Source organism: Helianthus annuus, chromosome 5, assembly GCF_002127325.2.
Source record: "Helianthus annuus cultivar XRQ/B chromosome 5, HanXRQr2.0-SUNRISE, whole genome shotgun sequence".
Classification (NCBI taxonomy): Eukaryota; Viridiplantae; Streptophyta; class Magnoliopsida; order Asterales; family Asteraceae; genus Helianthus; species Helianthus annuus.
In genome coordinates, this window is record NC_035437.2 from 91,639,886 (window position 1) to 91,646,345 (window position 6,460).

The 6,460-nt window shown below is 34.9% G+C and overlaps 1 pseudogene; it reads left to right on the top strand.

The window, feature by feature from the left end:
- The first annotated feature begins 4,579 nt into the window (after nucleotides 1–4,579).
- On the top strand, nucleotides 4,580–4,775 carry LOC118492649 (annotated as a pseudogene).
- The last annotated feature ends 1,685 nt before the right edge of the window (nucleotides 4,776–6,460 follow it).

The following is a 6,460-nucleotide window of genomic DNA, read 5'->3' on the forward strand; positions in this document are numbered from 1 at the left end:
CACCCCGGTTGGGTTTGAGTTTGAGCGCGGCCCAAGTGGCGGGAGTTTAAAGCCAGGCGTGGGGCGGGCTAGCATCCTATGTGGCAGGCTCCTATTCGCTTGTTGGCTAGATAATAGCGGGGCATTTAAAGTTCAAAATCTAACCGTTTGGCCAAGCCAAGCGGTTCACCCAACCCAACAGTCGACCACCCGACTATATATATAACCCAACCCAAACAAACTTGTTGGCTGTCCACCGCTACCCCAACCCACTTGGTCGAACCAGCTACCCAAACACACTTGATCGATGACCTCTTGGACACACGAAGAAGAGCTAGCTCTAGTCACGAGCGTCGTTGACGCAATGAAGGGCCGACAACCCGGTGAAACACGTTATTGGCCGGAAACTTTTGCTAGCTACCGACATAACGTCGGAAACGACCGGGACAACTTAAACGCGTGCCAACATAAATGGCACGAGCTACGGTCGAAGCTTGATCGTTTCAAAGCCTACTATGAAGCCGTTCCGAGCGGTGAGTTAAGCCACGAGGACCGGGTGGCGGTGGCGAACATTGAGTTTCGGGGCAAAGAGAGAAAGCCGTTCGACAAGCTCGCTCTTTTTGAAATTTACCTAACGCTCTAGGTTTTCTTTTATAATCCTTTTTAGGTTTTTTTGTAATATTTATGAATTTTGTAATTTTTAAGAATTTAATAAAATTTTAGACTTTTTTTTAATGTTGTGTGTATTTTTTAAATTTTTTGTATTTTTTTTAATAAACTGCCAAGCCACGCGGTTCACCCACACCCTGCCATACCTCATGGACACGTCACTCACCGGTGAGGAAGGGAGGGAGGGGACTTGAACTCCACGTGTCAACTCATGCCCTCAATCCCCGCCCCACAATACCCCATAGTTTGAGTAGGGCTTTAAAACTATGAAAATACCAACGTTGAAACGTCGCCACCTTGCATGATGTGTGCAAGGAATCATCACAACGGAAAATTATTTTAGACCTTATAAAAGGAAAAACACCCTTAAAAACTAAACCTTGAAGCAACGTCAATGACCTCTATATATGGGCTTCAATGACAAAATAAAAACTTTATAAGTGGACCATATGTCAAGAGATAAGTGGAAAAAAAATGATAAATAATTTTTAATGTGTAAGCCATAAAGAGTATAACTTTTTTTAATAACAACACTTACTATACTTAATTCATCAATAATTCTATTCTAATTTTTTCACTTTTGCCTAAGATTGAACTTGAGACCTCTTCTTTAAGAGGCATGTGCCTCTAACAAATAAGCACATAAGAAGTCAACCCACATAAAGAGTATACTCAGTTAGGGGGTGTTTGTTTTTTCTTCAAACATCTTCAAGGGGGCTGATGTCTGCAGGCGCGCAGACGTTACCCTTGAAGACTGTTTGATTTTTTTTTTCAAACAGATCTTAACTCAGCTTTTTTCATCTTAAAAAAATAAGCTATGGATCCCTTTCTTAAAACATCTTCACACCTCCCTCTTCTCCTCCATCAAACATCAGCCCTCCCACCACCGCTCCTCCTCCTTCTCTGACATCCCTCTTCTCCTCCGGCGACCTACCTTCTCCTCCGGCGACCTCCCTCTTCTCCTCCGGTGACCTACCTCCTCCGGCGACCTACCTCTTCTCCGACCTCCCTGCTCCTCCGGCGACCTACCTCCTTCTCCGGCGACCTCCCTCCTCCTCCGGTGACCAGCTCCTTCTCCGACCTCCCTCTTCACCTCTGTTGGATCGAAGCGGAATGTGAATGTTACGTCATTGTTTGATGCGCTTCAGACCGGTATCAACTTATAAAAACAAACAGTCTTATATTTTCAGCTTGCAGATCTTCAGACCACATCTTCAGTTGCAGACATAAAAACAGATGAAATCAGCTTGCAGACAATTTATGTCTGCAAAAAACAAACAGCACCTTAGTTAAACTCGGGGAACCCTAATGTAAATTACCAAGGAGGCACATAATAAATATACAAATTATGGATGAACATTTGATATCGAGTATCGGTACCGTACTGGTATCTATTTTTCTCATTTTTCAGTACCAGTACCGATATTTACGGGTAAAAAATCTGTACCAATTTTTTTCGTTTTTCGGTACCGAATAGGTACCATGCTCATTCCTAATATAGATTATGCATCACTTGCTTGCAACCTATGCTTTATAAGTTGTAAAAAAGCTTTAGTAAGCCTACTCATAGTTTTTGTACCCTCTAGTTTGCATTTCAGAAGTAAGGGCATGTTTGGCTAAGCTTTTTGAAACAACTTATTGACTTATTGGTTTTTTGAAAAAGTTAGTATGGAGTGACTTATTGACTTATTAGCTTTTTCCTCACATACACCCTCATTGTCAAATATCATTTGGAGCTTATGACTTTTCAAAAAGCAATAAGTTTCAAAAAGCTTAGCCAAACATGCCCTAAATATTATATTAATGACTTTTCAAAAAGCAATAAGTTTCAAAAAGCTTAGCCAAAATGCCCTAAATATTATATTAGTTTCAAGTAGGGCTGTCTATCGTGTTGGGTTGACGAGTTGAGAGGTTGTGGGTTGGCAGGTTGGTGGGTTGAAATGTTTAACCCGACCCTGACCCATATTATTATTCGGGTTAAAGATTTCAACCTTAACCCGACCCGTTTAATCCATATTTTTAAATGAGTCATATAGGTTGACGATTTATAAATGAGACATTATTATAACTAACCATGTAAAATAGAAACGAAAAAAAACAAAAACAAAAATATAAAAGATTCTTTTTAAATAGTTAAACGGGTTAATGGGTCAACCCGTTTTTTATACGGGTCAATCCGAATCAGACCCGTTTTTTTTAAACGGGTTGTGTTAGTCAACCCAAACTTGTTTTTTTCGTGTCAGGTTCAGGTTGACGGGTCGTATCAAGAATTTTCGTCCCTAGTTTCAAGGTAAAAACAATTAGCACCTTAATTCATATCTATAAGATTTTCTTTAAAATCTATACATAATAAGTAGGGAACTAACACGCATCACAATTTTATGAGCTCAGTTTTTTTTTTAAGTCTCTTATCTACCCTTTCGTATTGATTTCTTAATTTAAACATTTCAAAATCTTAAATAGTTAACTAAAAAGTATTAATAGATTATATTTACATTTGATAGTTATTATGGTTTACTGAAAATAGCACATTTACTAACTTTTTTTTGTAACAGATTCGGATTCTATGGTTTTGATTTTGTAACACATTTGAGTATTAAGGCTAATTGCAGTTAATTTTTCTGTTAAACCAGTGTAATATGACTAAAATATCCTTGCATAATTTCCTGTTAATACTCAAAAGTGTTACTTTCAATAAACCACAAGGATTATCTGTGTAATTAACTCTAAATAATATGAAAACTTATTATATTTGTAAAAAAATATTATAGAATATTCTACATAAAAATATTTAATAATTATATTTCTAAAATTAATATACATGCAATTACCAAATATCTATTATGAGGATAAACACTGTAATAGGGACAATGTTTATTTATTTTTGTTAATTTTTTATATAACTTATTTCAAAAAGAAATATGATTAATATAAAACTTATGCATATTATCTCAAATATAATATACATTCACTTTTTTATCTTTTATTATATTTGGACATACAAAGTTTTATTACGACTTTTTATTTTAATTAATATTATATTATATAATATTATGTTATGTTGTGTTATATTATATTACTAGGATTTTGACCCGCCGCGCGTTGTCGCGGCGTCTAAAGTTAAAATAACTCGTATTTATACTGTATATTTGACCCGACTCTTTATTTAAAAAAATTACATCGCCATCGAATGAAAACGTAGTATACTTGACCTGACTTGCTTTCAAATACAGTTTACGAACGTACACAAAATAAGTAGAAAACGTATTATTTTTTACCAGACTCGCTTGGGAAAAAAATTTATGTCAAAACGTGAGTCATTTACGTTGAAACGTGAATTTTAAAACGACATGTACGTTAAAATTGCGATACACAACGCGTTACGTCGGCGGCACCTTAGTTGTTTATAGTTGACGACACGTTATGTGATGCGTTAACCACATAAAACATGTGTTTGACGTATCCGATCAAACTCAGTGTAACCTATATAAGCATTGTGGTTACAATGTACAATGATGAAAATAACATGTGATGCCCGCACATGACATTACACGTTTTTGACTTTGTTACACACGGTACGTTCGTGAAATTAACGTCATTGCAGTGTAAAGTTGTAACAATATTTTAGACAATCGTGTAAAATCGTAAACTAATTTAGACATTAATATGGTTAGACATAGATAAAAAAAGTATATTAATGTGTGACGCTATGGTCTAAAGTCGTAAAAACAATACAAATAAATGAGACGTTAAGTTATTAAGTTGAAAAGGTTGGCGGATCAAAGTTTTCAATTACCAAAAGTTAAAAGTGAATGCTTAAGTTACCGAGTTTGAAAGTGTGAATTGAAAGAACTAAAAGTATAGGGGTTAAAAAGTAAAAATATAGGGATTAGAATTGTAATATATGAAAATTGAAAGGAGATAAATATATAGACTTACCTGGACGGGGTCAATGGGCGATCAAGAAGGCCCATGGCCTAGGTTGGTGACCTCCATTGCACTTTAAAGGGGTGCCTGCCTAATGTCGGCCCAAGTCTTTTACCCAAAAGAGAAATAGGAGATAAATATATAGAGGTTAAGTATGCATTTTTTGTAAAAGTTGAGGCCTTAAAGACAAAGGTCCTCCACCGACCTTTATCTTTAATATTATATGAATACCATATTATATTATATTATATTATATTATATTATATTATTTGTTTAGTTTAGGTAATATTACATTATGTTATGTTATTTTATATCATGTGATATCATATTATATACATTACATTAGATTATATTCTATCTGTGTAATTAACTGTATTTATAGAATAGTATATAAATATGTAATATGTAACGTAATAGAATATAATGTAATGTATTATAATATATTATAATATAAAACGATATAAAATAACGTAGTATAATATAATGTAATATTACCTAAACTAAACAAAAACAAAAAATTATATATATATATATATAGTAGGGATCCTACGGAAAGTGTGTTTTTTCTAGAAAGTCTAGGAAGCGATCTAGGCCATCCAATGGGTGTGTTTAATGATTGAGATCATCTTGGTGACATTTTGGTAATATGTGTTTCTTAAAAATAGGATTATTTAATTAATCAGGGGTAAATATCTCATTAGCTTGTTTTAAATATGGAAATAACTGTCATTCCACAAACCACCCCACATTTCTTGCGATTTTCTCTCTTTCTCTCTCTCTCTCTCGTCTCTCTCTCTTCCGTCCTTCTATCCTTCATGAAGAAACACAACATCAAGAAAACACATCGTGACAAATGTCATACATCGTAACAACATGAATGGTAAAAAACAGCGTCAAGAAATCCTCCAGCATTACCAGCATGAATGCTAAAACACAACGGTATTAAACTGCTTGCTGTTAAAACACAATGTCAAGAAATCCTCCAGCATTACCAGCATGGATGGTAAAACACGGCGTCAAGAAAACCTCCAGCATTACCAGCATGAATGCTAAAACACAACGGTATTAATCTGCTTGCTGTTAAAACACAATGTTAATAAATCCTCTAGCATTACCAGCATGGATGGTAAAACACAACGTCAAGAAATCCTCCAGCATTACCAACATGAATGCTAAAACACAACTGTATTAATCTGCTTGCTGTTAAAACACAATGTCAAGAAATCCTCCAACATTACCAGCATTACCAACATGAATGCTAAAACACAACTGTATTAATCTGCTTGCTGTTAAAACACAATGTCAAGAAATCCTCCGGCATTACCAGCATGAATGGTAAAACACATCGTCAAGAAATCCTCCAGCATTACAAGCATGAATGCTAAAACACAACGGTATTAATCTGCTTGCTATTAAACACAATATCAAGAAATCATCCAGCGTTACCAAATTCATATTATGGGATCTATAAAAACATTGACTTGAACCCTCTAACTGTTAAAACACAGTACCAAGAACATGCTGATAGATTCCAGATGCCATGATTTTTCTCTCGTATAAAAATATGATCAGCGATGAATCTTGTGAGCAAGAAAACGAAGGAATGATTGATATTTACGTGAGATCAGAATTCGAAAACAAAAAATTCCGAAAATTATGGAGGAAATCGGTTTTATTATGGATAGTTAGTTATTAAATATAATTTTGTAAAATAAAAATAGATTGTGAAAGTACATAATTGCCTTTCTAGTTAAAATCCTTCAATGCCACGTGTCGCATTCTATTTGCTTCTTAGACTTTCTAGGAAAAATCCACTTTCTACCCAACTTCTCCTCTAGTCTCTCTCTCTCTCTCTCTCTCTCTATATATATATATATATATATAT